At 42.1% G+C, this 21076-nt stretch overlaps 1 protein-coding gene across 1 annotated transcript in view; it reads left to right on the top strand.

The window, feature by feature from the left end:
* TRUB1 (TruB pseudouridine synthase family member 1) overlaps positions 1-21076 on the top strand; it is a 394215-nt gene that overhangs the window by 329581 nt on the left and 43558 nt on the right. The gene's annotated exons all lie outside the window — the stretch shown is intronic.

The following is a 21076-nucleotide window of genomic DNA, read 5'->3' as shown; positions in this document are numbered from 1 at the left end:
TAGGTACTAGGCTATCAGCCCTAGGGGCCCATACAAGCCTAGCCAAAAAATGTACCCTGGCTTTCGCCACCCAAGAAAATTATTTTCCTGTGCCCCTGTCGAGCAGAGCCACAGAAGTGATCCCTGGGGTGAATTTCCCATCCAATCATCAAGATTTTTCTTGGAGTGCTAATGAGGAGCTCTGTTTGACCATAGATAGGTAGTTTGTTCCAGAATATGGGAAGTATCTGGGACAGGAATCTATCCCTCCAGCATGTTCTGTTTATTGTGGTGACAAGGTTAAGGTCCCTAGAGCGTGTAGCTCGGAGGGATTGGGATTTCTTTAAGTGGAGCATGTCCAACAGCTCTGGGTTTGACATAGATTTGTATGTTAGGCAGAGTTCGCCTCTGAGTAGGCGATATACGACAGAGTAAAGCTGGAGTTTTTTTGAGACGGTCTGCATAGGGCATCTGTTTGAGGCCAGTAATCCTCTTTGTGAGGTATTTCTGTGGTCTTTCCAGTTGTAGATGTCTTGTGAGGTACATACCAAAAGGGGTGTTGTACTCTATAATGGGTCTAATGAGTGATGAGTAGAGGGGAACAATGACCTATTTTTTTCTGGATGAGAATCCTTTTGTGATGAGATGAGCCACGTAGAAGGATTTCCTGACCACTGTGGCGATGTGATTATCAAAGGAGAGACTACTGTCCACTTGTGTCCCAAGGTCTCATTACATTTTCAGCATTAAGTAGACTACCAGCTATGTGGTAGTTCATGGGTACAGAGTTTTTACCAAAGGGGATGACAATACACATTTTGGCATTGAGCTTCAGGCCATGGCTTTGACACCAGGTATCTGTCTCAGTGAGGCCCTTTTGTAGTTTATCCACATCGTTAGGAGTTTCGATTAGTGCAGTGGTTAGCATTGCCGCCTCACAGCAAGAGGTTCTCCTGGCTGGCGTGCCTTCTGTGCGGAGTCTGCATGTCCTCCCTGTGGTCGCGTGGGTTTCCTCCGGGTGCTCCGGTTTCCTCCCACATCCCAAAGACATGCTTCAGGTGGATTGGACACTCTAAATTGGCTCTAGGTGTGCGTGTGTGCCTTCTGTGGAAGGTTGGCTGGCAACTCAACACTGTAAAACTCCACTGCCAATTAATGTGCGGACAAGGTGATCCGCTGTAAAAGCCGAAAGAAGAAGAAGAAGAAGAAGTTAGGAGTTTCGATTATGGCTCCTAGTTTGCAGTCATCTGCAAACTTTGTTAGCCAAAGACCTTCTGTGTTGGCCTGCACTTCAAAGAAGTAGAAACCAAACAGGAGAGGACCCAGGACTGAACCCTGTGGTACTCCACTTGCCACTGGTCTGATGTCAGATTTGGAATCCGCTACTTTAACAGTGTGGGTTCTGTCCGTGAGACAGTTGGCAACCCATCTTGTGACATAGGGATTTATACCTAGTTTAGTGAGCTTATCTATAATTCCAGAGTGGGGGATGGTGTTGAAAGCCTTGGCGAGATCTGGATAAGCTGTGTGAACCATTTTACCCTCATCTATGGCTTTGGTGACTGCTTCAAAGAAGTCAGTCAGGTTTAGGAGACATGATCTGCCTTTTACAAATCCAAACTGAGTAGGGTCCAGAGTTTGGAGATTACCAATGTCTTTGTTTATGAGTTCCACAATGATACGTTTCATGGCGTTGCAGACCAGGCTCATCAGGCTAATGGGGCGGTAGTTCCCAGGGTCCATCGTGGCTCCCCCTTTGTGGAGTGGGATAACTGTCGCGGTGCGCCATTCAGTGGGTACAAAGCCTGAGGTGAGGCTATGATTTAACATGGTACTTAGGTAGGGTGCCAGTTCATTCTGTAGTTCGTGTAGAACGCATTCTGGGATATTGTCAGGTCCCATGGATGCTGTGTTCTTGGCTTTGGAGAGTGTGTTTTTTACCTGTGCAGCCGTGATTATAGGAACTTTGCATTCTTCCGGTATAGAGATGGGCCCTCTAGGGGGTGAGAGGGGGGTAAAGTTAGCACTGAACCGATCTGCTAGGATGTTGGCAGTATCAGTTGGTTCTGTATATTTAGTGCCATTATGCTGTAACTCAGAGCAGATCTGAGTGTTCCCATTTAGATTCTTGACATAGCTATAGAATGCTTTGTGGTTGCCTTTAGAGTCCGTGGCAATTTTGTTTTCGTAACTAGCTTTGGAGGATTTTATGAGGGATCTCAGCTTCTTACTGAGGTTGACCAGGGAGTTCCTCCAGTCATGGGATTTTACTCTTTTTTACAACAGTTTCTTTCTTCTGTTGTAGAGTTTGTTTATGGCAGAGGACCACCAGATTGGCTTCCTTTTTTTGGAGGATAACATCTTTGTTCTATTAGGGATAGCATGATCCATGCACTTGTGTAAGTGCTTATAAAGTGCATTTGTGTAGGATTCGGCAGTCATACCTCTATTGTCCGTCTGCATGGGTGTCATGAAGTTTGCCACTTCTGTCTTAAGAAGTGTGAAGTTGGCTTTTGAGAAGTTTTTTACAATGGTTTCCCTAATTGGGGGTGGGGGTGGGATGTGGATGTCTAGGCTGATTAGCTTGTGGTCAGATCTGACCAACGAGGAATTGACCTCTGGTGTGGAACACCGGTTTCCCATGTTGGTAATGACCAGGTCTAGGATATTGCTGCCCCTGGTGGGGGTGTGAATAAGTTGATCCAAGGCGTTGGAATTTATGAATTCTAGAAGACGTTAAGCAAAAGAGTTGGTACATGAGTAGTTTTCCCAGTTAATGGTGGGGTAGTTGAAATCGCCCATTATTAGGGTGTTGGGTTTTACCCAAATACTGGTTATTATACCCTGTATGTGGAGTTATTACTCCACATACAGGGTATAATAACTGAGAAAGCTGTACCACAAATAGGTAACCATCTGTACATATACAGTCTGAGGAATGCTAGCATGCATCTGTTGTGATGTTTCTGTCTGATGTGTCTGGGCTATGGGGAATATGTTACATTCATTAAAGTCTAATTCAGATATGTGTGCTGAAAGGCTAGGAATACGAATAGTGGATGGGAAGGACATGGTGACAGTGGAATTCCTAATGCTGCTGTTCCTAGATGACTTTTAAATGGCGTAATTAAGCATGACAGATGTATTTTGCCTCATCAGTATTTGGGAACCTCAGTGGTTTCTGTCTGTCGTCTTTGCTGCACAGCACTTTAAAACACGGTGCTCTCATTTCTTCTTTCATACACTTCTCAGTTATTCGCCAGGATTTTAGTGACTAGCTGTGGCCCTACAGAAGTTAGACGTTCTGTGTTTCACCTTCTCAGACAACTGGATGCTGGTGGCTCCTTTCAAGTATCCCCTCTTGAATGGCTGTAGCTTGGGTGGTCCTGTGACTGCAGTCTCTGAGGGTCACATTTCTTTGTGAGATCATTACTTCATGTAGTGCTGCACCTTGCCCTAGAAAGGCGAAAATAGATGCTGCCTGCTCCTGTGCCTTTCGTCCTTTAGATAAGCTGTAGGAACTCTGCGGCCTGCAATCCTGTGTTACATTCCAAAGATGATCCATCACCATTTTGTGAGGTACTTATTAGTGCTCATGGTAGGACAATGATGAGGTTGCCCCTAACCCTTCTTCATATGCACATGTCACTATGGATGATACAATTGCAATGATTTGTCTGAGCTGCTCCTGATCTCATATCACTAGTAGTTCTTATGGTGTTTTTTTTCTTTCCCTTTTCACCTTTATTTCTTCTGTCTGAGTTCTTGAATTCAGATGCATCGCTTCTGGTTTGCTGTAGTTAAAGTTTAGTGAAGTCCAGCAAAGAACTTTCTGAAAAAAAATCCTTGTGGTACCGGAGCTGCAGATGCTGACCCAGCAGATTCTGGGTAACTGCTTATGAGGGTTGACAGCTAAATGGCTGTCTAGTAGTTGAACATTGAAAGCATAGCTTGCTCATTTTGTTTGCAAGGAAACTGTCTAGGACTATGACAAGTTCAGCATGTCTTTCTGTTGCAGTTCACATTTCATGGAACTCAAATGTCCTGACAAATTAAGCTGCAACTTGAGCTTTCTTTGGTAGCTCTTTCAAGCTCAGAAGAGTTTTCAGCTGTTTACAGAATAGGAGAAAGCCATTCTAACTAAATACTTAAAGATGTAAACTTCCTGTACGCCTCCCTTCCTTCCTTTCCCAGTGATCTTTTAACATCTGGTGAAGGCCAGTGTGTCTTTTCAGTGCCCCATGTTGGTCCAGATAACACATTTCAATCCTTCAGGTCTTTGCCTGACCCAACTGTAACTGCATCCTAAATTTTAGGAGCTCCAGAACTGTTGGGCAGCTGTATACATTTTGAGTGTCTGATGTTTTTATTAATGTAGTTTTCTTTCAGGCCTTAATGGAGATTTCAGAGATATGGTCTCTTATAAAGCTATATAAAAAGGGTTTTCCATCTAGGGTAAGAAATTTCATCTTTCTCCCCTACTTATCATCCAGGTGTGTTCATTTTCGGACAACATTTTTGAAGTGGACTTAATTTATTCCACTGTCAGGGGCCCATATTCTGGCCCTATCAGATTTACATGATCAGGGGAAGGCTGTTTATTTCACCTTTCATTAAAGAACCCCGCCCCCCATAGGACCTGAACATTTTAAAATTGTGTTTTGATTCAACAGTTAACCCCACCCCATTTTTGATGGTGGAAGGTCAGAGGTTTGTGAGTTTTATTCCCACCCCAAGTACTTGGCTTCAGTTTTATTTACAGACACTACAACACAACATTTGTGAGAGTTGCAGTCCTGAGTGAGCCATCCTTCCGATGAGATGTTAAACCCAGGCCCCATCTTCCTGAGTTGTTGATAGCCTATGTGGATGTAAAATATCCTGGAGTTCGTAATAAAGACTAGGTGAATTTGACCAGTGTCCCCTCCATATTTCCTCTAGGCGGTCTGAATATCACCTCGGATCATACCTGCTGCTGGCCTAGTATGACTAACCTGGTCAACAGCGCTTAAAAATAAATAAAACTTACTAGTTTGATGGTGATGAATTTTATGTCTGTTCTTTCTGGCAGTCGTCATTTCAGTTCTGTGAATTTTGGACCTGCAAATCATTGTATACAGAGAGCATTTTTGATGTTCCACAATGATCTTGTCTGTCTGTAAAAATAAAATATAAATAAATAAATTTTAAAGTGGTATTTGAACTGTCACTGAGCCAATCCTTTAAACTTCCATTGTTTTCCCAGTGGTTTAAAACCGTGACTAATGCATCCTCATATCCTGGATTTCACTGACAGATGCATTATACCCGTGTACATGTATGATTACAGGGATGGACCACTTTGTATACATGCTCAAAGGTTAGGAGGTCGCAGCAGTGATTGAACAGCATGTCACTGTGGATCGCTCGGTGTAAAAGGTTAGGAGGTCGCAGCAGGGATTGAACAGCATGTCACTGTGGATCACTCAGTGTAAAAGGTTAGGAGGTCGCAGCAGGGATTGAACAGCATGTCACTGTGGATCGCTTGGTGTGTGGTATTTTTTGACTAGAAGTCATTATTTTTGTGCAGTTAATACACATTCCACCATGGAGGTAACAGCTTCCAATTCTTGTTTTAGAAATATACCTTTCTTGGATATTTATACCATGTGTCACACTGCCAGCCCAGCTGTCTGGAATTTTGTAAATAATTCTATGTCATTTGTGAATATTGATATGGTTTATACAGAAGTATGTGTTGTACAGGATTTGTACAGTACTGAGCTTCAAAAACGCAACCACAGCATGCCCTGCTGGCTTAGAACAGAAATTTATACAACCTCTTGTAATTGTGTGACTGTATATATTTTTAGCAGTAGAAACTAGAACATACAGAGTTAAAAGAACTCTCAGAGAGACTGAGCATTTTATATTTTGTCTTTGACCTAACAAGAACATCCACTCATCATCACATCTGCACTTGCCTTGTTCTGTAATTTTCTAGGGCATAGTAACTCTTTTTAGATATAATTAGGAATATAGAAAAGATTAGTTTAGATGTTTTCTGTATTTATGTGAGACTGTCCTGCATTGTTGTTCAAAATATTTCTTGTGATTTTGAGCTCTGAAGTTACTGTGTTGATTTACTGAGCATTGGCTTGTTCTTTTATTATTTATTATTAAACATATTTAAAGCTATATCTTTGTGTCTGATATTTGTGAGACATATTTAAGCTCTTAGAGTACTTGTATATCTACTTGGTGACACGGTACATGCCACTCCCAATATCCTGGCTTGGTCAAACTACCATTTGGATAATAGTAACATTACACAGTAGGATTGGACACCCTTTAAGGGCCTTATGGTAGCTGATAAGTAGTGGCTGGTGGCAGTCACAACTACCTTATAGTTTGGGCAGAAGGGGCATAGCTAGTAAACCTGTGCCAGCCTTTCCCAGGTGTGTGTGTGTTTGTATATAAATCAAATCTCAGATTGTGTGTGCATGTGTGTGTGTTTGTGTGCGTGTGTGTCAGCTACTTTGGCAGGGACACGAAGCACTGGTTGGACAGAGAGGGTGCTGGAGATCTTAGCTTGACCACTCAGCTGAGATCTCAACTGTATAGCTGTGCCAGTGGGGAGTCATACTGGGGATCTGGATAAAGAGGGAGAAACCAGCCCCAGACTGACTGTGATCTCTGTGTGCTGTTAAGGGAAATTGCACTTTACTGTGTGGTACATCCCCCACTGTTGCCAGTGGTGAGGATTGAGGCTGTTTGATTACTGGGCCAGTACATGGGCGTCACACCATAGTCACATGGTTATCACTTAACAGTATGGTTTGAAGTCTTCACTCCAGGAATTGAACAACCCTTGTAAGGCTTACCTTTTAGCTACCACTTGAAATGTTAACCAAGTGTTTTGCCCAATGCAGAAGGACCCTTAAAGTAAAGTATGTATGTAAACAGTCCTTATAACAGCTGATCTCCAAGAGAATCGTACTGTGTGGTTGCTTTATTCCAACCTTCCATTCCAGGTAGGTATATTTTAGTAGTAGTGCTGTATGTCTACCTGTATCTGAAATCCTGTCAAAAATATTTGTAGCGCTCCATGTATTGAAAATTATTTCTTTGTATTCAAGGTTTGTTTAGTAGCATATTTTTCATGAATTCAGATGATTAAATGAGATATTGATAATGTCTGAGGTTATACCTTTATAGTTGGTATTGATCCTTGCCAAAGGAACCTTGTTTGAGAGATGGTTAAGCATTGCAGACCACTGAGTTTTATACACCTCTCACCACTGCACAAAGATGCTGGGCATGAGTTAGGGAGCATGTTCCTTTCAGCTTGGGAGTGGGTTATGGGAGCATGTCCATTTCAGCTGGGTGTGGATTGGGGAGTGTGTCCCTTTCAGCATGGGGATATTAGGTTTTACAGAGATCTTTGTGCAGAAAGATTAGAAAGATGTAAACAAGTGTGCATTGCAGTGGGCCCTTTTGAAGATTTGAACATTGTAAGGTTTTATTTTTGTATCTGAAATCCTGCCAGAAATGTGTACAGTTCTCCATATATTGAAAATGATTTCTGTGCATCTGAGGTTTAACAGCATATTCTGCATGAAATCAGGTGATTACATGATGAGATATTTAGAATTTATATCTATCCACGAAAACTTATCTTGTGTAGTTTTTAAGTTCATGCCTTTTCATTGAAAGAAAACGTCTGTGTTTTCCTACCATTAGATGTGATGTAATACTGAGGAAGATAAATAGGGTGGAAATGCCATAGAGGGGGAGAAACTGGCAAGTACTTTTTTAATATGTCAAAGTTTGGGGGTCAATGTCTGTGGAGAGAATATAAGTAAATGAAATATGTTTAAGGGCATACTTGTATTTTAACTGAATCATTGGCACCTCATTAACTGACTGCTGGCAGGCTCAACATCAAGTCATTGAAACTCTCATTCACAGAGGACAGCTTTTAAATTAGATAGTGGTGTGGTCCCCCCCACCCTCTTGTTTAATTTATGCCATTTTCTCACATTTAAGCTGATTAATCATGGCATTGAATGCTACAGGTTACATACTGCAGTTAAGGTACCTAGTAGTAATAATGCTGCATGCTGTCTGCCTTTCAAGTTCAAGTGCTCCAGGCTTGAGTGTTACAAGACGGCCCACACAACTAATACTGTAGGAGTGAAGTAAAGTATGAGTGAACACTGTAAGTTAACTCATCCCCTCCAATGGAGCTCAGGAAGTTTGCAGTTTAACTTCAATGGGCAGAGCCTAAGCTTTTTGATAGACTCAAATTATGTCCTCACATTCCAAACAGTTGTTCATATCTCTGGAATCATAGTGGTTACTAAATAAGTGTAAGTGTCAAACTCTTCAGCGCAAAGTATTTTCATAGTGGTAGTATTCTTTAGGTTCTAGGTGTCTTAAACTGGATTTTATAAGACACAGTAAGCATTACATTTGTAATATTTTGTAGACAGTTTACAGTGTCTTATCAGTCGCTCAAGTTGCACACAAACTGTCAGCAGCAGTTTGTTCATCCAGCTGAGAGCTTTCATTTGAGGGTGAGTAGTTCTGTCTGCACTACTTGGTTGTTGAGATATTTAGAAAAACAGTAAATTTATGACAATATAAATATATGAATGGGGATTAATATCTCTTTACCTGCACTAGGCTGAGGTTGTTTCTGCCATTGTGTGAAGTTTAAGGCGATATAATTTACTGATTTGTATGTCGCATAAGTATGAAATTATTAATGCAAATATAAACAACTGATATTTAATGCTTAGAGGCAGCAGTATGGTGTAACTGCAGAAACACCTAGATGAGTCACCCAGGTGTAATGAGTTGAGGCCAGCAGTATTATAAAGGGTGGGGTATTTTGTGGGCAGATATTTGTAGCACAGCTGCAACACATTAGCTCAAATATGCTGTGCCAGGGTCCAGCCATTCTGAGTATTAGATATATGTATAGGAGATGTATGTGGTGAGTTGATATGTTGCTTGTAATTCAGAGGGTACACGCAGAGTGTACAGGTAAAAATACACATGTGCACTGATGTACATGTATGATAGGATACGCATGTGCACTGATGTACTCATATGTTAGAATACACATGTGCACTGATGTACACGTATGATAGGATGCACGTGCACGGATGCACACGTATGATAGGATACACGTGCACGGATGTACATGTATGATAGGATACACGTGCTCTGATGAACACATTTGATAGGATACACGTGCACTGATGTACATGTATGATAGGATACACATGTGCACTTATGTACACGTGTGATAGGATACACATGTGCACTGATACACACACCAGATAGGTTTGCAGGCTAAGACATTGAGGAGCACACATTCTTATTACTGCTAGGGAGAAAGCGCACCTGAGCATAGTTACAACTTGTACACCTATGCACCTTAGTAAAGGGTTTGACAGTTTAAACCTTAGGAGGACACCTTTAACAAGATTAGATAATGCATCTCACTCCAAAACTAGTGCTGTATTCTGTACTCCAGAGACCTCTCTTACCTGGTAGAAGTACCACAGTACCATGAGTTTGATGGTGTTCTACATAGTACCACACACACACACACTACAGGGTTCTAACTGGATGCATAATATTAAGGCAGAATAGCCTAAACACCATGAATGTGGGAACAACAAAAGAGTGCAGGTCATTCATGAGACGCCTATCAGGGGTATAACAGATGCAGGCTTATGTAGGTGACTTGCACTGATTGTACAACTGCACAGTAAGTGGGCTGCCCTACTTATAGCTCAGAAATCACATTGTAGCATGAGTCATTGGCATCCGTTTTGTACAGTTGCACTGCAATGGCTACTTCTGATATTGCCCAGTGGAGAACCCCTGCCTGTAGCATGAAGAATCAAAAATCTTGCAGCAGCTCCTTCAGAGTGAGTTTAGAGAGCAGTTGCTTGGGCTTTATAATGTGCCTTTCAGGAAGGTTGAATCCTGGTATAACCTGCCAGAGGGTCTGCTCAGTTCCATGGACATTACCAAAAGAGGCGACCAGTGTAGGGATCCATGCAGTGACTTGTGGCACTGACTCCCTGTTAAGCTTCATCAGTTGGAATTGGAGATTAGGCAACAGTTCACTGACTGGTATTGTCTGTCATTATACATTTTTATGGGAGTTGTCAGAGCCATGCAGATGTGTATTTCTGATGCTTGTAGCTCTGTTTGTCATGTACCTTTGCTGTTGTTGGTGGGTACTGAGAAAGGCTGTGTAAATTTGGCAGTGATTCATTGTGTTGACTTTCCTCAGTACTTGGAAGTCTGTAGTGAAGAGGTGCTCTTGCTACCTGTGGGTCTGTCTGTGGTATGATTGCTGTATATGTACTTGGTTAATGTATGGTGCTCATATGTCTGATGATGTTGGACACTCATGCCAGGGAGTCAGTATGGTAACTACTCACGTGTCATGTTCCAGCGTAATATCACTGTGGTGGAAGTCTGTATATGTGGGTAAAAGTAAATTAAACATACAAACCATCAACAGACATGTCAACAAAAAATGATTGACATACACCCATCAAAAAAATAGCTGACAAATCCAGTTAGTGATTTATCATCTGCATTAACATAAAAACAAGAGGACATGTATTTATATGGCCCTTCACGTCCCCTGTGTGGGGCTCTTAACTCATTACATCTGAGTGTGCCTCTAGACATTTTTGCAGTTACCTCCTATTGAGGCCTCTCGGTGTCAAATGTTGCTTGTTCATATTTGCAGTAATTATTCCAAAATCATGCTACATAGAAGGTATCAGAAGATTTCATCTTAAAGCATACGTGACGGCAAACACAACTGTATTGATATTTAACCTCTGTCTAATGCAGCTAAAGAGATACCGAATATTATTTGCATACTGTTTGTTTTGCAATGTTGTGTCTTTTGGCTTTTCCCGGTTAGGGGTCGCCACAGCGGAACTCCGATCCGCTAATGATTGGCAGTAGATTTTTACGTGCCGAGTTGCCAGCTCTGACGCACAACCTTCAACGAAGGTACGCCCATTCACGCATGTCTCCACACAGAAGACACTCTAGCTGAGAATCGAACAGGACAACGTTTTACTGTGAGTGTTTGTTTTGCAATAATTTTCATATTTCTCTATCTCAACATTCAGGTAACACAGACAGAGCTGCATAGCCTCATATGAAAGCTCACAACTGTATGAAGAAAATCCTGCTGGCAGTATGTGCCTTGCTTGAATGGTTACTGAGATATCATATGCTGTTTATACAACATTACAAAATTAATATTCACTACCTTTATTTTGATTTATAAAATCCAGATTAAAGCATCAAACTGAATGAATGTCACTAATGTAAAGATGAATTTATCCTGAATATTTGCCATTTACAGTTTTCTAGTGACTCTTATGGTTCCCAAGATATGAATATTTGTTTGAACTGTAAGGTGATATCTTCATGTTTTAAAGGCACAAGCCATACTGACTGGGAGTTAGAAGCACACACACAAGAACTGTACCAGAGGGAATGAGTTAATTACATATGCTAACTTCTCCACTGTCTCCCAATTACTGACAAGAAGAAAAGTTAACACACAGCGAATCACTGCCAGCAGCTAAGTATATACTGCACCGGCAGCGCCCGCAGCTAAGTAAATACTGCACCGGCAGCTCCAGCAGCTAAGTAAATACTGCATCGGCAGTGCCAGCAGCTGAGTAAATACTACACCAGCAGTGCCAACCGATAAGTAAATACTGCCCCGGCTGAGTCTATATTTGAACTTTCAAAAGTTCGACTGTCATATGGTCAACACCATGTGATCGAACTTTTAAAAGTTTGAATATGTAATAAAAAAAAATAAACAAACTACACAAATAACCTACCTGAACGTTTTAAGCAGGGTGGGCAAGCCCTTCCCCCGCTCTTTAAATACACCATCTCTGAGATCGTACTACAGTGCAGAAAAGGGAAATCTTCCTATTCCGCGCTGTACGGGGATCTCCGTTAAAACATTCGGACTTTCAAAAATTCAATCATATGGTGTCAACCATATAACACTCGAACTTTTGAAAGTTCGATTATCTAATATAGACCCATCCCAGCAATGCCAGTAGCTGAGTAAATACTGCACTATGGCAGCGTCAGCAGCTGAGTAAATACTGCACTATGGCAGCGTCAGCAGCTGAGTAAGTACTGCACTACAGCAGTGCCATCAGCTGAGTAAATACTGCACTACAGCAGCACCCGCAGCTAAGTAAATACTGCACCAGTAGTGATTCTGTAGCATAAAAAAAGACATCAGTTTGGATAGATCCACAAGAAAACAAATACAGATTTATGGTAACCACTTCATAACACTCACTGAAAACCCAAGCAATACTAATACCTGCTCATGCACCTGTCTGTACAACAGGGAAACGCACAATGTAAAGTGACTGCAGAGCTTCAGTATTACTTCAGCTGCAGCTACAAGCAGTGCAGCATTGTACTCATCCAGTCTAGCCACTGAAATTTGTACTACCATATAACAAGATATCCAATCCTGAACAAACTTCAGTGAGCGATCACTCAATGATATTATGAATCGGCTATCTGCAAAGTTGATGAAGTGGGCAACAGCATCAACTTTTTAACCATCTGCAAATTCCGAAATTTTCATATGAACCATGTACCTATACACAGGGGGCATACCCCCAGCTATCTGCAATTCAGCAGGGTAAGGGGCACAGATGCAGGACTTTGAGTGGTACATATTGTGTGCTGCTTTTTTGTCCACCTACCACAGTTTACTGTTGTGAGCTGTTCTGTTACTAGCAGGGGTGTAATGGATCCAAACCATGAGAGCTGAAAGAGTGTTGGCATGTTAGAGGAGGTATCGATGATGTATGCTTCCTACAGCAGAAAGCTGGTGGCACAGAAGGTATCAGTTCCTAGTACTGTATACCCACTGCACTTCTTGGATTAATACACTTGTGGTAACAACCTTCCCATTTCGTTTCCTCTTACAAGAAGAAGAGGCTGAGCATGTGCCTCATCCACAACCTATCCTGCTGAGTCTGTAGCTAGGGAGAGCATGTGCCTCATCCACAACCTATCCTGCTGAGTCTGTAGCTAGGGAGAGCATGTGCCTCATCCACAACCTATCCTGCTGAGTCTGTAGCTAGGGAGAGCATGTGCCTCATCCACAACCTATCCTGCTGAGTCTGTAGCTAGGGTCCACAACCTATCCTGCTGAGTCTGTAGCTAGGGAGAGTGACAGGGATAAGAGTGCTTTGCTGGAGAGGGTGGTTACCTCTTGCCAGCTGGTACACTGGCTCTTTGCCTTTAGTGGCCCAGACATAGGTACAGTACAATATGGAGTCTGTAGTTGAGAGGGATGTGGGTGCTCTGCTTGGCTGCACGGAATACTTTCTGGATTGGATAGCAGTTTATCTCACCCAGCTAGTCCATACCTTCAGCCTACCAGAGGAGGAATATACTCATACCATTGGACATGCTCTGTCTGTTGCTGATGGGTCAGAGTAGTTCCACTCTGGGCAGGGTGATCACAGACCTGCTGTATACCCAGATTGGTATGCTCTTTGCCTGTTATGTGCAGACTTGTACCTTTTGCATTTTTCGACCCCCCCCCATATCATTTTTCTACCCTTTGTTGTCTCTGCCTGTCCTGTGTCTTCACACCCACTGCCATTTGCTTGTATGCCATTGCATACTTGCCTGCTTCTTCTTTCCTTCCCATTTATTCCTTTCACACTCCCCCCATTCCCATTGCCTTATAAGGAAAAGGAAACCTAGGAATTGTAGGCAAGCAATCCCAGGGGGCTGCAAGAGGCCTATAGCATTATACACTTTCAGGTAGATACACTTAAAACGGTCTTCATACTCTTTGAATTCTTAATAGTGCCACCTCCCAATTAAGCAAGGCTGTGCATGTTAACCCTGTGGTAAATGTGTATCTACCCATCTAATTATCAAGACTTCCCTTAAAGGCAGACAAAGTAGTACGTTGCTTGACTTGTAGTTGTAATTTATTCCATAGCCCAAGAATACTGTCCCTAGTACAGGTGTTTGTACAGCCACTGGTGTTGTGAAGACATTTTATTTATTTTTGTTTAACATTTGTTTACTGGGGAAGTCCGACTTGGAACAAAGCCAATTTTCAGTGGAGGCCCAGGGAGAAACGCTCCAGACACATGTCTTTGTAACATGGGAGGAAACTGGAGCACCCGGAGAAAACCCACACAAATGCAGGGAGGACATGCAGACTCTGCACAGAAGGCACCCCAGCCAAGAATCGAACAAGAGAACCTCTTGCTGTGAGGCGACAATGCTACAGCTGCACCATTGCGCCATCCAACATAGGAGGTCAAATAGGATTGGGTCTTTCATGGCTCAAAAAGCCAAAGAAATTTCAACTCAGAGCAGCAGAGATATGCCAGTCTTTTAGGATAGATGAAGGATTTTAGGCCTTTAATTTTTTGGATAAACATTGCTAGTGCCTTTCCATCTTGGATTTGTACATACCAAAGGGGTGTAGTGTACTTGATGATGGGTCTGGTAAGTGAAGACTACAGTGACAGGATGATGTCTTTTTATGTTAACGATATTCCCTTTGAAATTAACTGGCCCATATAGAGAGATATACTGACTAAGGTGGAAACATGATGATTGAATAATAGATCATTGTTCATGTAAGCACCCAGATCTGTCATGATTGTATCAGATAATTCTATGCTGCACTTTTTTGCATTTGGTTTGAGGCCATTTTCAGTACACAAGGTGTGTGCATATTCTAGCCTTTTCTGGAGCTGTTTGTGTCAAGTGGATGAGCAGATATCAGTGCCCAGCTTGCAGTCATTGGCAAACGTGATCAACCAAACTTCAAGGATACTGGCTTGGATGTCTGCATAATAAATGCCAAACAGGAGAGAACCCAGCACTGATCACGGGGAATCCACTAGTTAGTTTTACATTCTGAGAGGGAACCAGCAACTTTCAGTTTGGGATCTTCAGTTAGCCAGTTTGCAGTCCAGCCGTCAATGTAAGGGTTTACATTTTTGTCTAAATTTTCAATAATACTAGTATCAGGGTTGGTGTCAAAAAACGTGGTCAGATCAAGATAAACAGGGTGTGCAGTAACCACTGTCTGCAGCTTCTGTAACTTTTCAAAAAGGTTTACTAGTTTCAGGGGACAGGACCTGCCCTTCACAAAACCAAACTGAGTGGGTTGTTTGTCTGCATAACTGAGTTCTGCTGTGATGCATTCCTTGCCTTTGTTTATAGGGCTGGTGAAGCTGATGGACCTGTGAGTACCTGAGTTTGTAAAGTGGCCACCCGTGTCTAGAGGAGTTAATACTGGCTGTTCTCCAGGCCTCAGGCATGTACCCTGTGAACAGACTTGGGTAGAACAGGTTAAGTTTTGGCTCAGACCATGCAGTCTTGGCATTGATGACGGAGTTTTCAGGGATAGTGACAGCAATAATGTAGCGGTAAAGTTAGCTCTAAATCTGTCTGCTAATATATTAGCTGTGTCCATGGGACTGGAATTCATGATATTGTTATGGATGAGCTTGGTGCGTTGCTGCACATCCCTTTATTTCCTGACATAACTGAAGGAGGATTTGCACTTTTCTTTGCTATCTGTGGTGACCTCGAGGTCATACTCTGCTTGGCATTTTGTTAAATTCCTTTGCGGTATGTTACAGTGCTGTCTTCGAGTACAAAGACGGAGGTGTCTTAAAGCTTTTCATTATTTTTCTTTCTTTTGTTGTAAGTTTATTTGATACAAACATTCCACCAGAGAGGTTTATTCTTAAATGTGCCATTATATTTAATGCAAACAAGTGCAGACGTTTCTATGCAGCTGTTTTGGTGCTGGTAAAAATTGGAGGTGAATGTGGCAGCCCTTTCTGATGGGTCCATTTGTGGGGGATTATTGGGAATTTTGTGTAGGTCTTCTGCATATTGAAGTGGATTTGTCCTAGGAAAGTCCCTGATGTTGTGTGTGGGTGCATGGGGGTACCATTAAGTCTGACAAAAGGGTAAATGTTTTGTGGTCTGATTTATGAAACCTGAAAAGAGCAACAATACAGAGTTATAGGCAAATAATTTTGAAGTAGCTTTTGTAGCAAAGACTTTGCTTTTTGTGTGTGCTTGTGCATGTGTGTGTGTGTGTGTGTGTGTGTGTGTATATGTGTGTGTGTGTATATATATATATATATATATATATATATATATATATATATATATATATGTGTATACATATATATATATATATATATATATATATATATATGTATACATATATATATATATATATATAAACACACATGCATATATATATATGTATAATGTGTGTGTGTGTGTGTGTAGGTCTCCTTCAAAGGATCAAAACTTTAGAAATCAAATCATTGAGCTGTGAAGACCAGATGATCAAAATTTTGAAATATCCGACCTTGTGGATTGAGATCGCTGTACAGTATGGAATGAGAACTTTACCTTTCTCTTCACTGTAGTGCAATCTCGGGTTGGTATATTTAAGTAGCAGGGGGTGTGGGGAATGCAGAGGGGCTTGCCCTTTGCAAATACATGAAATACGAAATTTTCACATTTACAATTTTTTTCTGTAGGTTTGATATTTCAAAACTTTGATGATTAGAGGTTCGATGTTCTGAAATTTTAATCCTTTGAAGTAGACCTATGTATATAAATATGAATATGTATGTACAGTAGGTATAAAAAGTTAAAATGCCAGGCTTTTGTGATATAAAAAAACGAGACCACAATAAATCATTTCAAAACTTTTCCCACATTTAATGTGACATATAACCTGTACAATTCAATTGAAAAACAAACAAATCTGTTAGGGGAAAATATATATAAACAAAAAAAAGTACAATAAGCTTGTTGCATGTGTGCACACCCTTAAACTAATACGTTGTTGATGCACCTTTTGATTTAATTACAGTATTCAGTCTTCTTAGGTAAACATTAGCGGACCAGAGTTCCGCTGTGGCGACACCTAACCAGGAAAAGCCGAAAGACACAACAACTTTCAGTCTTCTTAGGTAGGAGTCGATCAGCATGGGACATCTTGACTTGGCAATATTTGCCTACTCTTCCATGCAAAAGTGCTCCAAATCTGTCAGATTGCGAGGGCATCTCTTATGCACAGGCCTCTTCAGGTCACCCTACAGATTTTCTATTGGATTTAGGTCTGGGCCCTGGCTGAGCCATTCCAAAACTTAAATTTTTTGCTGGTGAAGCCATTCTTTTGTTGGTCTGGATGTATGCTTGGGGTCATTGTCATGCTGAAATTCGTCTTCATCTTCAACTTTCTAGCAGACACCTGAAGGTTTTGGGCCAAAAGTGACTGGTATTTGGAACTGTTCTTAATTCCCTTCACCTTGACTAAAGCCCCAGTTCCAGCTGAAGGAAAGTAACCCAAAGCACGATACTGCCACCACCATGCTTCACCGTGCTGATGGTGTTCTTTTGGTGATGCGAAGTGTTATCTTTGTGCCAAACGTACCTTTTGGAATTGTGGTCAAAAAGTTCAACCTTGGTCTCATCAGACCATAACACATTCCCACATGCTTTTGGGAGACTTGATGTATTGTTTTGCAAATTGTAGCCGGACCTGGATCTTTTCCTGTGTAAGAAAAGGCTTCCGTCTTGCAACCCTACCCCATAGCCCAGACATATGCAGAATACAGGAGATTGTTGTCACATGTAGTACACAACCAGTACTTGCCAGAAATTCCTGCAGCTCCTTCAGTGTTGCTCTAGGTCTCTTCGCAGCCCCCCTGACCAGTTTTCATCTTGTGTTTTCATCAATTTTGGAGGGACATCCGGTTCCTTGCAATGTTACTGTTGTCCCATATTTTTGAAAACTGTCTTCACTGTGTTCCATGGTATATCCAATGCTGTGGAAATTTTTTTATACCCTTCTCCTGACTGATACCTTTCAATAGTGAGATCCCTTTGATGCTTTCTAAGCTCCCTGTGAACCATGGCTTTTGCTGTAGCAGGCAACTGGGTTAATGTCTGGAAAATCCTACTAGGGCAGCTGAACTTTATTTGGGATTAATCAGACTCTCTCTAAATGATGGCAAGTGTGTACCCAAGATGACTGAATGCTGCAATTAAATCAAAAGGTGCTTCAACAAAGTATTAGTCTAAGGGTGTGCACACAAAGTATTAGTTTAAGGGTGTGCACACTTATGCAACCAGCGTATTGTACGGATTTTATTTTTTTATATTTTTCCCCTAACAGATTTGTATTTCAACTGAATTGTACAGGTTACAGGTCACATTAAAGCAAAGGAGGGAAAAGGTTTGAAATTATTTATTGTGGTCTTTTTTTAATATCACAAAAACCTGGCATTTTAACACAGGTGAGTATACTTTTTATATCCACTGTATATGTGTGTGTGTGTGTGTGTGTGTGTGTGTGTGTGTGTGTGTGTGTGCACGCGTGCGTGCTAGGAATTTGCGCTTGTTTTGGGCAGAGGAGGTGTATGCTTGGAGCACACTGTCTATTGTAGAATTTGCAGTATAGACCAGGGATCACACTGACTTGCTTGCTTGCAGGGGAGCAGGGACACTTCTATATGTTGCACACACAAGTAGAGATGTGCATCATAAAAGCCCACTGGTTACCAACCTCTGGGTACCAGTGATTGTGTGAACTGAGAAGACAGGGCTTCAGTAGAAAACACTCCTCCTCAAAGATGGTAGTCCAACTTTCTCACCAGATCCTTGGCCCCAGGCCAGTGTCCAAGGGAATTAAATGCATAAGGGACTAGGTAATGTAACAGGGAGCTAATGATCAATGGATACATAAAGCAAAAATAAAATAAAAATGATTCTGTTCATCTGTCTTAGTCAGTTTTGTCATTTCTGAAACATTTTGTACACATTCCTCTTAGTCTGTATTTTTATACTTTGAAGGCTGTTCCTTCATTCACGCATTCTGCTATTATTCTTTAAGCTGTTATTTACGCTGGTAAAATAATCCACGCCTCTTCCTTGCTAGGGTGCTGTCTTGTATGAGGATGTGACCATGTACAAATTCATGCTTTAGCCTTGCTAGGATGCTGTCCTGTATGAGGGTGTGACCATGTACAAATTCATGCTTCATCCTTGCTTGGGTACTGTCCTGTATGACGATGTGACCATGTACAAATTCATGCTCCAGCCTTGCTAGGGTGCTATCCTGTATGAGGGTGTGACCATGTACAAATTCATGCTCCAGCCTTGCTACAGTGCTGTCCTGTATGAGGGTTTGACCATGTACAAATTCATGCTTCAGCCTTGCTAGGGTGCTGTCCTGTATGAGGGTGTGACCATGTACAAATTCATGCTTCAGCCTTGCTAGGGTGCTGTCCTGTATGAGGGTGTGACCATGTACAAATTCATGCTTCAGCCTTGCTAGGGTGCTGCCTGTTTGAGGGTGTGACCATGTACAAATTCATGCTTCAGCCTTGCTAGGGTGCTGTCTTGTATGAAGATGTAACCATGTACAAATATGTGCTTCATCCATGCTAGGGTGCTGTCCTGTATGAGGATGTGACCATGTACAAATATGTGCTTCATCCTTGCTAGGGCGCGGTCTTTTATGAGGACATGACCATGTACAAATTCATAATCTAGCCTTGCTAGGGTGCTGTCCTATATGAGGGTGAGTTCATGTACAAATTCATGCTTCAGCCTTGCTAGGGTGCTGTCCTGTACGAGGATATGACCATTTACAAATATGTGCTTAAGCCTTTCTAGGGTGCTGTCCTGTATGAGGGAGTGACTATGCAGAATTCATGCTTCAGCCTTGCTAGGGTGCTGTCCTGTATGAGGGTGTGACCATGTACAAATTCATGCTTCAGCCTTGCTAGGGTGAGGGTGTGACCATGTACAAAAATGTGCTTCAGCCTTGCTAGGGTGCTGTCCTGTATGAGGGTGTGACCATGTACAAAAATGTGCTTCAGCCTTGCTAGGGTGCTGTCCTGTATGAGGGTGTGACCATGTACAATTTCATGCTTCACCCTTGCTAGGTTGCTGTACTGTGAGGGTGTGACCATGTACAAATTAATGCTTTAGCCTTGCTAGGGTGCTGTCCTGTATGAGGGTGTGACCATGTACAAATTGATGCTTCAGCCTTGCTTGGGTGCTGTCCTGTATGAGGGTGTGACCATGTACAAATTCCTGCTCCAGCCTTGCTTGGGTGCTTTCCTGTATGAGGGTGTGACCAGCCTTACTAGTGTGCTGTCCTGTATGAGGGTGTGACCATGTACAAATTCATGCTTCAGCCTTGCTAGGGTGCTGTCCTGTATGAGGGTGTGACCATGTACAAATTCATGCTTCAGCCTTGCTTGGGTGCTGTCCTGTATGTGGGTGTGACCATGTACAAATTCCTGCTCCAGCCTTGCTTGGGTGCTTTCCTGTATGAGGGTGTGACCAGCCTTACTAGTGTGCTGTCCTGTATGAGGGTGTGACCATGTACAAATTCATGCTTCAGCCTTGCTAGGGTGCTGTCCTGTATGAGGGTGTGACCAGCCTTGCTATGGTGCTGTCCTGTATGAGGGTGTGATCAGCCTTGCTAAGGTGCTGTCCTGTATGAGGGTATGACCAGCCTTGCTATGGTGCTGTCCTGTATGAGGGTGTGATCAGCCTTGCTAGGGTGCTGTCCTGTATGAGGGTGTAATCGTGGTCGTTACCTGGTTGGTATGACTGATGCTGTTGATTTGGATTTGATTTGTTTATATTGTGTGATACGGCGTTTCAACCTTTGACACGGGTTTGTTGCAGTTAAATCAACTGATGCTTAGTAGCTTGGTGTATTGTGTTCTCTCCTATTTTCAGTAAGTGCTATGCGGTCTTTAGTATCCACCTGAGCTACCACCAACTCAAGCAGATGGGACCTCAGTGTAGCATCGCATTCGAAGGATGGCGCACTCAGGAGTGCAGCATCCCCCCTTATACTACACTGCATTTTGTAATCAAAATAGTAATACTGATAGTATTATTCTTCTAAATTCTGTAATGTATATGTTTCTCCTCTTTGTTTGCCAGTCCTGCTTACCATTGTCTGCCTGAT

The sequence above is a fragment of the Protopterus annectens genome, chromosome 14.part0, assembly GCF_019279795.1.
Source record: "Protopterus annectens isolate FY-2018-M chromosome 14.part0, PAN1.0, whole genome shotgun sequence".
NCBI lineage: Eukaryota > Metazoa > Chordata > Ceratodontiformes > Protopteridae > Protopterus > Protopterus annectens.
Note: the sequence above shows the minus strand (reverse complement) of the source record. Positions and strands in the feature narration are given on the sequence as shown.